This window comes from Vicugna pacos, chromosome 31 (genome assembly GCF_048564905.1).
Source record: "Vicugna pacos chromosome 31, VicPac4, whole genome shotgun sequence".
Classification (NCBI taxonomy): domain Eukaryota; kingdom Metazoa; phylum Chordata; class Mammalia; order Artiodactyla; family Camelidae; genus Vicugna; species Vicugna pacos.
In genome coordinates this window covers 14,679,516-14,695,519 of record NC_133017.1, presented here as the reverse complement: position 1 = coordinate 14,695,519, position 16,004 = coordinate 14,679,516, and the positions used below count along the sequence as shown (strand labels likewise).

The window sequence follows — 16,004 nt, the reverse complement described above, 5'->3', positions numbered from 1 at the left end:
GAAAAATAAAGCTCATAGCCCCTGGGTAACAGAAAACAGGGTCTAGACCCCAGAGAATAAGTGGGAATGTAGAAGAGTAAGTCCCAGTGTGACTCGACAGTACTAACCTGACCCGTTACTTGCGATTAAGTCAGCATGTATGCACTTACTATACTTACATATATATAAATACTCATAGCGCTCAAACTATAAATTTAGAATTAAGAACACATGTTGAAATGATAATATTTTGGTCCTTATAATAGAGGGTCCCAGTGAGTGTTTCATGAACGTAGAAATTAACCAAATTTTGCTACCATGGAAACTGCAGCAGGTGTTACAGAAAGGATTTTTCATTTGTAGTCGTAAGATACAATATTGTAAAAGTTAATTAAAGGTTTTTGTGAAGAAGTTAAATAATTATAAATCTATAATATGAAAGAGCATCTATTCACACAGTATAACCTATTTTTAAAATTTTCTTACTTTAATTCATTAATTGTAGCTGTTCAATCATTTGCAAAGTATTTCGGAGTAATAATTTAGAATAATTTTAAGGTGTAAGCAAACAAAATAAACTTTTGAATTATAAAATGAGCTTACAAAATGTGGAGAGAAATGTAAAACATTTTAAGGTTTATCATTTTATCTTTGTCGCCATTAATAACTATCTACAAAATCTAATTTAAGAGTTCTGTGTTACAGCCATGCTTTCTAATCTGTAAGAATTTTCAGTGAAGAATAATTTCTTAAACATACTCTGACTTAGCTGAGTTTTATCATATTTCAAGAAAGTACACTTATTATTAACCTAAAGCATTTATTTTAAATTGTTTTTGAAAATCTTACATAAGTCTTCTAAATAAATCTCCCATCAATAAGAAATAGATTTTCTCTGCTCTTATTTTATGGGAAAATAACATTATACAAGTTTATAAGAGAATATTACAAAATAAACCCTACATTTTTGCAACTATACCAATCAGAATAAATCAACCAAAGCACTATAATTAGATTACAAAAACAAAATTGTGCCCTAAGCAGCCTTCAATAATTAATGTGGCACATAAATTCTGTCTGCTGAAATAACTATCTGGGCTGCAGATGGAACCATTTCTACAGCAGCACCACATCAGCAAACCCAAATTAGGTAACTTTCATGTCTCTATAAGTGCTCACTTGATCAGAAATGCAGTGTATCCATCAGCCAATCCCCAAACGCCAAGATAGTGCTGCATCGGCTCACTGCAAATAAGGTTGACCATGCAGCCCCAGCCTATCAGATATTTTCTGTTTTTTTCTTCCATATTCTTTACTCTTTCTTTATCCTATGAAAGCTTCTTGCCTTCCCCTCCATTTTGCGTTTCTCCAGAAAGAGATTGTTCCCTTCATGAGCTGTTAAAAGTTCGTTCGTTTGTATCACCTGAACTGTCTTCCTTCATCACTTTTTAAATGTCTCTATATTCATATATCACTGAAGTTCTGACTAATTCTCACCAACTTCAAGGAGATATTATGGTATCCCCCCACAAAAGAGGTAAACTTTTTAATCAAAGTATTTACAGTCCACAGCAGTAATAAACACAATTGCGAATGTTTTTTAAACACTTTTACTGTAACCCAAGGCCTGCATGAGACACTTATGTACACATGATCCTCCGTCCCTGTAATAACCCTGTTTGTTATCTTCTCTCCTCATTTTTACCTGTGAAGAAACTGAGACTCACTGCAGTCAAATAAGTCATCCTAAATCAAACTCTAATCAGAGATGGAACTAAGACTTGAATCAAAATGTGGTTGAATAAAGAATTCCATCCAATAAAGAATTCCATCCATTTTCAGTTTTCTACTCTTCTATGTAATGATTTATTCCAGTTGTTCACATAAATCCATTAACATGAACTTATTCTTTAAGAATAGTTCAAACAATAGGAGAGTTGGCCATATTTTCCAATGGGAAAATCAAAACATAACAAGTTAACTGATTACTCTGTCACTGTAATATATACATTGTGTATATATATGTTGTAATATATATAATTACGGTATATCATCACTCATATATGTACATATACAATAAAAACATAACTATACACATATAGTAACTATCCACTTACATTTTAAAAACATTTTATAGAGGTACAGTTGACTTACCAGTTTTAGGTATACAACATACATATTGAGAAATGACCACAGTAAGTCTGGTTAATATCCATCCGGATACATAGTTACGAAAAAATTTTTTTCTTGTGATGAGAACTTTCATATCCACTCTCCTAGTAACTTTCACATATACAATACAGAACTATTAACTTTCATCATCACACAGTACATTATCCCCGGGACTTAATTATTTTAAAATTGGAAATTGTAACTTCACTTATTATGTTTTTATCATGTGCTTGTATGTGATGACTGTTAACAGTTTAGCAATGGTTGTTACATCGTTTGCTATTCAGTCAAAGTTTTGAGAACTTCCACTGATACTGAACTGTAACTAAGTCCATGCCACCTGCTGCAGCAGCTGTGAGACCAGACTCAGCAAACACTGAGACCAGACTCCTGTGACAGGTTAGAAGAGGCCCTCACAACCTGTTCCAGGTCCAGAAGGAGTAATCAAACTGGTGAACGAAGTTGCTACTGAGAGAAGGAAAAGCAGTCAAGAAGCAGTTTTAATAGACCCAAGTACTGATGACAAAAATTGAAAGAAAAAAAAAAAGAATGACTATCAGACAACATTTTGTGGGGAAATTGTAGAGGAAAAAAAAACAAAGCAAAACAGTGAATCCTCAGACTAGATCCAGAAAACAAAGAACTTCAGTGATGACCCCAAGTGTAAAGGATAAGCCATCATGACAGGGCAAGAGAGACGGGCGCCTCGTTTGGCATAAAGGAGACTCCGTGAAGTAAGTATCTGAGCACCCAATGGACAAAAGCAACCCCAAATCAGAAGGGCTTCTAAGGAAAGCGATTAACATACTTTTATTCAACTTGCAATATGGAAACATTTGTTTGATCTCTTCAAGGTTGTTAATGAAGACTATGTATAAAATCTGGTTGACTGTCATGTAAGAAGAGCCAAGTTCATTGTTGTGTTTTATACAGAATAGGAACAGTGGATGATGCTGCAGTCCTTCACTTTCTTCAAACTTGATATTTGACCTTGATGTCTGGGGACATAAAAAGAATCAACAAGAGATGCACGTCCCTTTGTTCAGAGCAGGGATTAGATGGAACAGCATAGTAGTGAAGTTTTCAGTGCTGTCTCCTGCTATAGTCCACTCATTTATTTTCACCTCTGGTTTGAGTTGAAGCTGTTATTTTTTTTAAAATACAATAAATACAACAAGATTTATTTCTCACAGTTCTGGAGGCTGGAAACTCTAAGAGCAAGGTGCTGGCATATTTAGGGACTATGAAAACCAAATTCCTGGCTCACAGACAGGGCCCTCTCTCTGTGCCCTCATGGGGCAGAAGAGGCAAGGGAGCATGCTGGAGTCTCTTTATAAGGGCCCTAGTTCCATCATGAAGGCCCCACACTCATACCTAGTCGTCTCCCAAAGCCTCTGCCTCCTAATACTGTAACACTGGGGCTTAGGATTTAAACATACAAACTTAGGAGTGACACAAATATTCAGTCTGTAGCATGCCCTACATGGCAGAGGTGCAGTTTCATAACCCTACAGTTCCAGCCCACCCGTCTAGATTCTGAACGCAGAATACAAGGAATTTTATTTAAAAACATTATTTTTTGTGATATATCACTGAAGGTATATGTATATATTTCCTGCTCACATCCTGAAATAGGTTGCTCTAGAGTTGTTGAATGCCTTCAACTTGGCACAGAAGAAGGCATTAATAAGGATGCACAGATTATTTTATGCCACAAAGATACCCTCTATGGTTGCTATAAATGAGTGTTAACCTTTACACACATGCGCGCACACACACGCACGCACATGTAAACAATCACACAATACACATAATACACATGCACACGCATACACATGCACACACACACACTTTCTCCATTCTGCTTTCATTGCTGCTACCATCTAATCAAAACTTAGAAACAAAAAGGAAGTTTATATGGTTCAATATAAAAAATTGAAGTAATTTGCTTCTCAAAAAATGAATAATTTTGTTTGGGATTCAGTATAGGCTGGGAGAGAGACCATTTCCCTTTGTTAAAGGGCACTAAATCAAAACCAGAAATCTGCAGCTTTTTCATGTACCACTGGGGCATTTGGATTCACATATGTAGATGTAGGAAAGGAGGCTCTATTCTAAGATAGACTGAATCGTGTCTCCCTGAAGATGTCCACATTCTCATCTGTGGAACTGGTGACTGTTACTTTATATTGCAAAAAGGATTGCAGATGTGTTTAAGAATCCTGAAATGGGGAGACCAGCCTGGATTACCTGGGCGAGTGCCATGCAGTCATAAGAGTCCTTATAAATAAGAACGGTGGGTGAGAGAGACAGGAAATGCTGCGTGGCTGGCTTGGCATTGGAGGAGGGACTCCCCAACAGCCTCTCGAAGCTGGAAGAGGCAAGGACACAAATTCTGCCCTGGAGTCTCCAGGAGGAAACAGCCCTGCTGACATTTTGACTTTATCCTTGTAAGACTCATTTCAGACTTCTTCCCTCCAGAGCTTTAGAGCACTAAATTTGTGTTATTGTAAGCCACAAAGTGTGTGTGCTAATTTGTTACAGTGGAAATAGGAAACAAATATAATGACCTACTTCATTTTTGTAACCCTGATTCCACTAGAAGTATCTAACATCTCCCTTAGTGTGGAAAAAGCCATTTCCAAAGATTTGTACCCATTAGAGGAATTTATGAAATTTCAGTATCAGTCAGTTCATCTATATGTCTTTGGCTCCACCCCCACTCCCCACCCCACAAATCAGCAGACCAAATCAATCTCTTAAATATCCTCTCCATGTTCCCCAAAGGTAAGGGAAATAGCATATTTAAGCACTTATAATTGAAAGCCTATTTTAAGTCTAAATACAATTCCTAAATTGATATAAATGAGGAATTTAAGGCTACTGCAAATAAAGTAACTTTTCAAAGTGGTTTGATTCCAATAGATCAGACAGACATCTGCACTTTTTTTTGGTACATTTAATGCTTTCTTCTATTTACTTAAATCTTCAGGATTTGATAAAAATGGAAATTGGACATTTTTAAGAAAAGACGAATGAACATTAGAGAGTCATTTCTTTAGTTATTCCTGAAGGTTTGTTTGCATATTCTGTGTGACACATTTTAAAAACATACCACTGTGTCTTTGTCTGCTCAGGCTGCTATAACAAACTGTTATCAACTGGTCAGCTTAAACAACAAACATTTATTTCTCACGGCTCTAGAAGCTGGGAAGTCCAGGATCAAGGTGTGGACAGATTCTTGATGAGGCCCCTCCTCCTGGATGTCAGACAGCCGCCTTCTCTTTGTGTTCTCCACGGCTGAGAACAGACAGAGAGGAAGTAGGTTTCCTTCTGTCCCTTCTTACAAGGGCGCTAATCCCATCATGAGGGACCCACACTCATGGCCTAACTACCCACCAAAGGCCTCATCTCTAAACACCATCACATTGGGGATTAGGGTTTCAACATATTCATTGTAGGGGACACAAAACATTGTCAACAACACATTGGTAAGAATGTGTTAGATTTTGGATGCAAACTTTGCAGACAGTGTCACAAATATTCATGTATTTCAGAGTATTAAAGGATGTATTTGACTCAACTTGCTAAGAAATGTGTAAAATATGCCCGTATGATTATCTGTTGACATCAAAGGTGAGGAATCTAAATATATAGTTTCTTTCAACCAGTGAAATGGGTATTTAGTGACCATGAAATGAATCATGGACATTGACTTTGGGGTAGCTGTTTACAAATAGATACAGCATATCTCAGTGTTTCAATATGGAACTGAAAGTCATCTTTAATTAGGATAATTTTCATTCTTTCAAAGGATGTTTACAGAATCTGTTATTCTACTTGCTCTCTAAGCTTCAGGAGCTGGCAAGTCAGAGAAGGCCCCCCAAGGAAGAGATACTGAAATAATTAAGCAGGTAGGGTTTGATAGGTCATTCTAGATGAGAGGAATAATGTAATTTTCCAAAAGGCAATGACAAGGAATTCTGTGTGGCCACGGCCATAGACATTACGGCAGGATGACAGGAGAGGGGACAGGAAAGCGAAGCAAAGCAAGAGATTTCTTTCTTAATTATACAAATGAACCTGGTGTGGAAGAGCAGAGTTATCTGTCCTGACTTTTAAGTTTGTGCATATTCTTTGCTTTATGGTTTTAAGTTACATTTTCTAATTTGAAATAATTTTATGTTTTTCAGTAACGTGCCTTCTCAATTATTTATTCATTGATTTATTCAGATGTTTGAAGCAGTTTGTATGCCAACCACTCTTAATTAATACATTATAAATAATTACTAGCATCTCTGTAAAACACTCTTTGTTTTAGAGTGATGATAAGGTAAGTGGATCCACTGGGATCAGAGATCCATTAACAAAGTCAGGTTGGTGCAGAGAAGTTGAGGAATGCCAACAGTGACCTCATGTCCATACGAGCTAATTATTTCTCAAATTAAAAAGTTGTGTTAATACTGTCCATTTTTCTACCTTTTGAAATGTTGAAAATTGCCACAAAACTATTGAAATTCATTTTATTTGAATAGAGAGCAGCTTCTTTTCTTTTTTCTGTATTTGGAAGTCACTGAGGCCATAACCAAATTTATGAGTAAAACAAGAAATACATTTTTAAGTAATAAATAATTTTGAATGTCCTGATGTGCTAATTGAAATTCACAGTAATTATCTCTTGAAAACTGTTAATCATAATGTTTACAATAGCCATGAGAGGAAGACATTGGCCTTTGTGAACTTAAACAACGACTCATCTCTAAGAATTATCTTTGAATTGTGATCTGTGAGTTTGTTTTCAGGTACCCGTTGGTTCTAAGTCCTTTCTGTTCCGGCAACAGCTGTTGCTTTCTTGTTTGTCTAGTTTTGTGTCCTGAGAACTTGACTTGGCGTCTTGGTTTTGCCTGTTGGGTCATGCAGGTTGTTGGTTCTTGTGGGTGTGGGCAAATCATCTGTCAGGTTGAGGGCCCCCAAAATAAGGCCATACAGAAATGTGAGCAGCACTCCATTTGCAGCTAGCACCTTGCAGACTAATGCCGGCTCTCAGCAGGGACCATCTAAGTCTTTTGGTTGTTTTTGGGAATGGCTCTGGATCTTGGGAGGGTCATGTTTTTTGCATTCTCTTTGGCGATGCGTTCGGTGTCCATGGTTAAGCCATAAGAGGTTTCATTTTGGTTTTGGTTTTAAGTCATTTGATAGCATACCTTTAGTTTAAAAGAAGAGGGGAAGAAGAGTTCAGTACTGCCAAGAATATTTAGTTTGTCTAGGCTGAAACCTGATAAGGTTTTTTAAACAAAACCTTTGAAAGATAACGATGCCAATCAAACAATTTGACGTTAGCAAAGTTCTTCACTTTGAAGAAATGTCCAAGTTGACATTCTTCCAACTACAACATTTAATATGAAACAGTGTTTGGTGTTCAGTGACATTAATTCTGTGATGATTCTGTTTATTTCTCAATCTGTTTTTTTTTAATAGACTTTCTCAGGAACAAGGGAAGTGGTTGAGTGTGGTTGTTTCGGTTCTTCAATGAGGTTTTGTCTAAATGGATGCATTGATATTCAAGTAACTGAATGGAAGCACTGAAAGATCACCAACCAAAATATTTTGTAATCTAATCAAAATAAAGGACAATTCTGGATATGCAAAATAATGTTCCAATTATAATATTCAATAGTGTTTTGTAGAGGAATATTATATAATAATTCCATTTTTTTCAAAATTAATAAAAATATATTTGAATTAAATTTGTCAAATATAAATAATACATATCAGATAAAAACAGGAATTGCATTGTAGAGAATACTAATCAAATAATTAGATAAAAAAATAAAAATATTAAAAATGTTTGTTTTTTAAAGAGATGACCTCAGAATGAAACCTGTAACATTCACAAGAAAAATAGCAAACCAACTACTTATAAATTAGTTGTAATTTTAAAATATTAAATTATCTTGAGTTCTTAAATCCCAATGAATAGCAAAACTGGTAAGAAACAAAAATAAAAAATACATCAGATTCCTGTAACCTTTTAACACTATGTGTTATGCTTGAAGGGAGATGTTATAATGTGTTTTGTGTTTCTATGGGAAAAAAGTCATCAGAAATCCACAGAATTAAACATACTGTATTCAGCAAGCCTGCAAATACACAGTGAGTGTTCACTAAATGGCACATAATAATCACCACAATGGTGATCACACTGAATAATAACTCAGCCTGGTACATGTTTATAGGGCACATTTAAATGCTAATTTAAATGCATTTAAATTTGAAACTAGAACTTTCTTGTTTTCAGAATGAAATATTGCCTTAGCAGTTGCTCATTAGTGGAACTTTAATGAAGATAATTGTCTTAAGCTATGATTAAATCTTTGTTTTGTTCTGAGTATAGTTCAGGGTTGACACCAAACAATTGTTACATAATAGGAACACTTTTCAGAAATTATTTTAACTCCCAAGTACCTGTAATTTTGCAAAGCTCTCAGAGTCTCTATACTTTGTCAAAATGTGAGATAACTTTAGAATAGAGTATATTTGTGTGTTTGGTATATAGAAGATCAGACAACTTTGTGAGCACCCTTATTTTTTGCTTTTGTTTTTTGCTGCTGTTTTATATCACTTATATACAGTGATTATAAATTGCTCAGCTGATGTGGCCAAAGTCCCCGTCTCCACCCTTGCATGTATGTGGCACCTGTAAGAGGCTGAAATGACGGTAAGCCAGATTAGTATCACCAGGTTTGGGTATGATTATGTTTCCTTTCTTTACAAAATCTCTCTTAATGAATATTTACCATTGTCTATATAATAACTGTGCCACGTTTCCCAAATTTATTTACACTAATTTCATGCTGAGTGATTTCGAGTCCTGTGACCTTTCCAAAAAGTTTCATATCGTTCCTTTTCTGGGAAGTTGATGTGGTGATCGCTACACTGTGGAGTATGTTCAAAGTAAAAGGAGCCAGTCAATTTATTTTCACTTAATACATCTTTATGTGGATATTAACATGCAACCAGGCAGTCCTTTACATACAGCGAAAGTATTACCTCACTTGGTCCTTAGAATAGCGCTGTGAGGTAGATCCCACAATCCGCATTTCATAGGTGAGGAATCAGAGGTTAAGCGGTTTTCCCAAGGTAGGACCCTAATAGGTGCTCGCCCTGACACCAGAAACCCGGAGATCTGCCGTAGAGAACACGCCCTCCCCCTGTTCACTGTGCTGCCTCTCAGGGTGCAATGTGGGAGCCACACCCGGCCTGCAAACTCCACCCCCACCAAGTATTCCATATGCTTATAACGACCACAACAAAGAAATGTCCCAATTGTTTTGCTTTTTTGTTTGTTTTTGTTTAGTCAGTTTCCAGTGCTGTGTCAGTTTCCAGTGCACAGCCAGTTGCTTTGATTGTGATCATCATCTTGGTCCATTCAGGCTGCTCTAGCAAATTACCACAGACTGGGAAGTTTATAAACAACTGAAGTTATTTTCTCACGGTTCTGGAGGCTGGAAGTCCAAGATCAAGGTGCGCGTATGGTCATAGCCTGGTGCGCACCCTCTGCCTGGCTCGCCATGAATGCCTTCTGGCTGTGTCCTCACAGGTGGAAGGCAAGGAGTCTCTCTTATTAGGCACCGATCCCACCCATGAGGACTTTGCCTTCGTAACTTAAGCATGTCCTAAAGGCCCCACCTCCAGACAACATCATCTTTGGGGATTAGGACTTCAACATATGAATTTTAGGGGGACACAAACATTCATACTATAGCAATCATATTAATTTTAAGAGATTTACAATAAATAGAAAAGTAATTAAAATAACACACACACACACACACACACACACACACACACACACACACACACACACACACACACACACACACACACACACACACACACACACACAATACACAGAGTGCCAGGCCCATTTTGGTTAATTTTAGCAGAAACTTTTATATCACTTTGTTTAGTTCACTGACAAAATCATCACAAATTTAGGGTCCTAACACAACACAATTTTATTTTCTCCCAGTTGCTGTGTTAGGAGTCTAGGCACAGTTTATCTGCATTGTCTGCTCAGGGCTTCTACAGACTGAAATCGATTTTTGCCAGGACTGGGTACTCAGCTGGCTCTTGGGTTCCTTGTCCAAACTCATTTAGGTGTTGATGGAATTCAGTTCGTTGCCGTTGCAGGACTGAGTTTCCTTTTTCTCACTTGCTGTTGGCTAGGCGTTGCTGTTAGTTCATAGATGCTGCCCTCAGGTTGGATAGATCAGGCCCGTGCAATCTCCCCTTTGATTAACTCAAAATCAGCTGATAGTAACCTGATCACAAGAGTGAAATCCTATCATATTCAGAGGTTCTGCCAATACTCGAGGGGAGGGAATTATAGAAGGGCGCATATACCAGGGGCAAGGAATCTTGGGGAACAACTTGGAATTCTGCAAACCACAATGTCTGTCATTAATAGTGTCGTTCATTAGTAGTGTCTTTCTGAAACACTTAGTCTGTATAGAGAAATCTCTCTCTTTGACAAAGCAAGTTCACCTCCTCTCCAGAAATTTTACTAATTGAGTTTGAAAGGCAAATCAGGTCCCTAGGTTGAAGGATCCTGATGACACAGTAAGTATATATAGGAGATACTCTCCCAGTCATTTCCCAAATGGCCAGCATCCAATATCCCAAGTAACTCCATATTGCAGAAAGAGGGGTTTGCAAATCTTCCTGAAGCTGCTGGGAATAAAGTCTGGGATAAGTTCAGCAAAATGAAAATAAAACATTATCATAACCCACCTGTGAGAGTGGATTGAGGGCGTAGATGCCAGATGATAATCACTTGGATCGAGTTCATCTCTAGTAGTAGATCCAACAGACCCGTCCACCCTCTCTCCGGTCATTCTCACAGTTCCTGAATGTGCTTGTATAGATATACTTAGCATCTGGCAGAACCCTCACGTTGGTTCCCTGCTCTGTGGAATGAGAACCAGTGTGGATGAAAAGAATAAGCAGAAATCTTTGAAACTGTTTCTTCCTCCTTGCCAGGATAGTGAGTCAGAAACACCACTGCATTTCAAGTTAAATGGTAGAAATTGAAGCCAAACTCAAAGACTTTAAAAAAATTAAGTTTTGTGATCCTCATTCATATCATTGAATTCACCAAGAGCCACATGCAAGAAAATTCAAATAGGTCGTGGCAGGTGACAGTGGAGTTCCATATGTCTAACCAAGAGATCCATTCTCACAGCCAGATGAGAGTTTATTCCCTTCTCTCTGTGTCATATTTCCTGGTACAGGAGCAACGTAGACTCTGCCCTTCTATGCAGCTGTGGCAGGCACAGTGTGGGACCCACAAAGATGTCTATGTCCTGATCCCCAGAACCTGTGAGTACATTAGATTACCTGGCAAAGGAGAATTAAGTTTGCTAACTGACCAATCTTAAGTTGGGAGGTTATCCTAGATTATCCAGGTAGGCCCAGTGTAATTGCAAGGGTCCTTAAAAGTAGAAGAGTAAAGGTGAAGAAAGAACCACTTAGATGGCAGAGTGAGAAGAACTCCTTCCAGCATTTCTGGCTCTAGAATGTAGAAGGAGGCAGCCACTTGCCAAGGAAAGTGGGCAGATCTAGAAACTGGAGAAGGCAAGGTAAAGGAATTTACTCTAATGCCTCCCAGAAAGGAATGTACCCCCCGCCCCAACCTGATCTTAATCTTAGTTCTGTATTGGATTTCTGATCTACAGATGATAAATTTGGATTGTTTCAAGCCACTAAGTTTGTAATAATTAGTCGCAGCAGCAATGGAAAATTAATACAGTAGCTGTTAATCTAGTGAATGCATTTCATTTCATTCCCTGTCAGGAAAGAAAATAATCTTGCCCTGGGACCCTGTTAAGTCTGCTGCACTCTGTCAGTGGGTAGTCTAAAGGGGTCTTGATTATCTGAACTTCCCATGGAACATCTCTCTGATTCTTTGTTGAGCAAGAAGTAGTAGGTACTCTGACTTGTTGAGAGCTTGCCACATTCATAAAGCTTTGAAGGATTCATTGATCTGGTACATGCCAAGATACTGGAACTTTCTGCCACTAAGAGTCATAGTGCTTAGTAGATATCTCTGGAAGAACATATGCCATACTTAGGAAAACTGCTCTGATTCATTTATCAGGTGACTTAGAAGGCTGCCAATTTCAAGTGGGGTCCAGAGCGGAAGGTCCTACATCAGGTGTAGACTACAATACAAAGAGCTCTGCCACGTGGGTCACGTGATCCTAGTGGGGTCAATGACATATAGAGCAAGAGTCAGCAACCTTTTTCTGCAAATGGCCAGATGGTAAATATCTTTGAGGGCCACAGGGTCTTTGTTGCCAGTGAGTCTGCTGATGTGCAACTGTTCAGCCCTGCTGTTGCAGCAGAACCACTTTCCTCTGTGGCTGCAGTGCAAATGCAGCCAAAGACAGTGCATCAGTGACATGGCTGTGTTCCAGGAAGATTTTAATTACAGAAGCAGGCCCTGAGTCAGACGTGGCCATGGGCTATAGTTATGCTGACCCCTGCTCTAGAAAAGAACATGGTGTAGCATCTTTGGAAGACTTAATGAGAGAGTAACAGCACAGAACACTAGGATTTGGGAATAAGACCTTCCCATGTTCAGAAGGAAGCTGTATACCACTTGGGTACAAGCTCTGGATTTGGGGCCTTGTTGGAGGTTGAGTGTCTGATTGTGAAACATTAGAGACTATGTGACTGAAACTGTCCAGCACATGTTGATTATTGTTAGACCCATCATGTCATAAGTTCACACCATATCAGCAGCACGGGTAGCAGAATAGGCCACTGTAAAATATGCCTCTTTGGTACAAGGCTTATTTTGAGCTTATCATTTTTGAGAATGTGCAGATGCAAGAGAAGCTCTAAAAACAAGAGTAGAAGTTGCCCTCTTGTAAGGGAAATTTACGTTTATAAGGAAATCTCTGTTTTTAAGGGTGTCTCCCCCTCTGTACCAGGAGAAGAGTGACTCTATATTACCTGAGACTATTTATCACTAAGAAGGCAATGACTTAGCTGCATAACAAACATTACCCTTGTTTACCTTGCTTTTCCTGGTAACCTCCGTAACAGCTCCCAGATGCACACAACTTTCTTTCTTTTGTCTTTGGTTAAAGATGGTATTTAAGGTGGTAGCTTGGGTCATCTCAGGGAGTCATGCAGTTTTCCTGAGTATCTCCTGTGTATGCATGAGTTGCACATGCATTCTTGTACATGTACACATGTACTTCTGTTCGTTTTTCTCTTGATGATCTGTCTTTTACTACAAGGGGTCTCAGCCATGAACTTAGAAGGGTAGAGGGAAAATTATTTTTCCTCCCCTACTCACGATATGAACTTTGAATTCTAGAGAGCAAAGAGAAAATAGGGGAGAAAGAAGGTTATAAAAAGAAAAATGAAATTGTTCTTTTTCCCCTCTGATCATTCTTTCCTGCCTTCCTTCTTTCACTTATACTTTTTTATATCCACTCTTCAGTATTAGCTATTGTCAAATGACCAAAAAAATTGGAAAATGTAACAGAACTAAACTTGGGTGCACTAGATTGAGATGCAGCAAAGCCAATCTACAGACACCAGATTGTGGTGAAGGAAAATACAGTGTTTATTTGCAGGGAATCGAGTAAAGAGAACAGGTAGCTAATACACAAAAGACTTGAGCCCCCCAGTGATTTTCAGGCAAGGATTTTTAAAGGTAACATTTAGAGTGAGTATGTATAATCAGCCCCTGGACGTTTTTCTGATTGGTTGGTGGTGAAGTAACAGGGTGATGCTTTGATAATCTTAATCATTGACTCTATGGTTCCAACTAACCTAGGGTCTACATGCTTGTCAGCATGTAGTCACCATCCTCCACCAGGTGGGGGGTCTTAACTTCGCAGAACAACTCGAAGATAGGAATCAGCTTGTTACCTGTATCCCTTCAGAAGCAACTCAGAATCTTGACGACTGTTCAAGCCATTATTACTTCTCTTGCTTGACTGCTTTCCTTTGTTTCTGCCTTTTCTACTTCTCTAGTTATCTCCTACTTGAGTCTGCTCTTTGGAACTTGGGGAGGTCAAACAAGAAGCAGGGGACACGAAGGGGCTTGTACCTGGGAAGACCCTGCAAGGTCCTGCTCAGTTTCGTGATGAGTTTGATGTCCTTTATTCAAGGGAAAACAGTCCATGAATTGGGAGAGTAAGGTGCCTCACAAGCAGTGAAGCACCTCCCAAGGGACATGTTAACCAAAAATTCAGAAACAGAGGCCTGATTGAAATTCAGAGGTGTTTATTTGGGGCTTGTTTAGACTATGGCACTTGAATTGTCTTCCCTCGGACTACAAAATCGGGGAGGCTTATAAAGAAAAAAGTCTGCAAGGTTACAGTTGGTTACATGAGTCATTTATGAAGAATTATAATTGGAGCTGGTAAGAAATAAGGGTACGTGTTAAGTAACGGTTGGGTGGAGTTCGAAATGGTTCCATAGTTACAAGGGGAGACCTTGAGACCACAAGGCTGCAGCTGGCAAGTGTTCTGAATACAGCTGGTTGTGTCCTTGGACCTGGTACAGTTCGGAGAAAGTTTAAGTCGTCAGTGGTGCAGAGATGTGTCTGAGACCAGATCCTCAATGGCTGACTGACTCTATTTTTGTTATGCCTGAATTGCAGTTATTCCATTATAACTTAAATTTGTCATTGGATATTTGGGATGAGTAAGTTTTGTAAAGTATTGGAAATAGCAATGTGGAAACAGGACATGGTTGGCTAGGAGTTCAGGGATTTCCTTATAAAGCTAGAAGCCAACCAGGGAATAAAAAAAGAGTATTTGGTTTAAGTTGATCATCTGGGTTTGCATGTCTGGCCTTATTTAGAACAAGGACATCATTACAGATTCTTGGCAGCTGGGGATTGGCTGCCTGGATATATGTGCTGCATTTCGGGTCAAATGGAGCATTTACAGGGACACTAAAGTTACCCAAGTTTCAGTTTTTTGATATGGCACCGTGGGGTAGGAACAGCTCCACCTTGGGCTTAGAAATTTATTTCAACACTAGGTTCTGAGTATACATGGAGTGTCTTTTAGTGAGTGAAACAGGCAATAAGTATCAAAACAGTCAAATATATTAAACTGTCATAAGTGGTATTAGAGAAAACTAGGAGAGAGATGTAAGTGAGAACCACTTTAGAATCAGGTTTGTCTGTAACTTATCGTTCAAGAAAATGTTAGGAAATATTATGAACAATTAGAGGGAGGCAGCAGTGCCAGGACTGAAAATAAGAGTTTTTAAGGGGAAAAAGAAAGAAACAAGGAAAAAAGGTCTGAAGGTTCAGAAGAGCTTGATATGATTAAGGAACTTAAAGAAGGCTAAAATGATTAGTGTGCAGGGATGGGTTGGAAATTTGAAGCATGTGAGATGGGCGGGAGACAGATCCATTTTACTACCATTTATAGTGGGCATTCTCAACCGGGGCAACAGTGCCCCCAGGGGCCAAAAATTGGTTCTCGGTCAAGGAGGGGGTGAACCTTTATGTATAAAACACAGATACGTATACATACAGTTTATAAACAGATACAGGTTATATCTAGGATGTTAAAATTTAATGAGGGGCTGTGATTAGGAAAAAATGTCTTAAAAAGGCCCCTTGGGGGCTGAAAATGAATGTAAGTTTGAGAATCATCGACTTAGGATAATGCTAGTCCTTGAAGAAATAAACCTCCAATTTCAGCAGCTTGACATCATTGAACTACGTTTCTCATTAATGTATTCATATGGATCTTGCTTTTCTTTTGCTTGATGATTCAAGCATTCATATTGCTTCCAAATTTTGGCTCGCA

General features: G+C 38.5%; 1 protein-coding gene across 1 annotated transcript in view; it reads left to right on the top strand.

Annotated features, from left to right (window-relative positions):
• The window catches only part of GLRA3 (glycine receptor alpha 3), a 211,561-nt gene that overhangs the window by 46,047 nt on the left and 149,510 nt on the right, over positions 1 to 16,004 (top strand). The window contains exons 6-7 of the mRNA XM_072952569.1: positions 8,784 to 8,869; positions 11,445 to 11,532. The gene's annotated coding sequence lies outside the window, so the exon portion shown is untranslated. The remainder of the gene's footprint in view (positions 1 to 8,783; positions 8,870 to 11,444; positions 11,533 to 16,004) is intronic.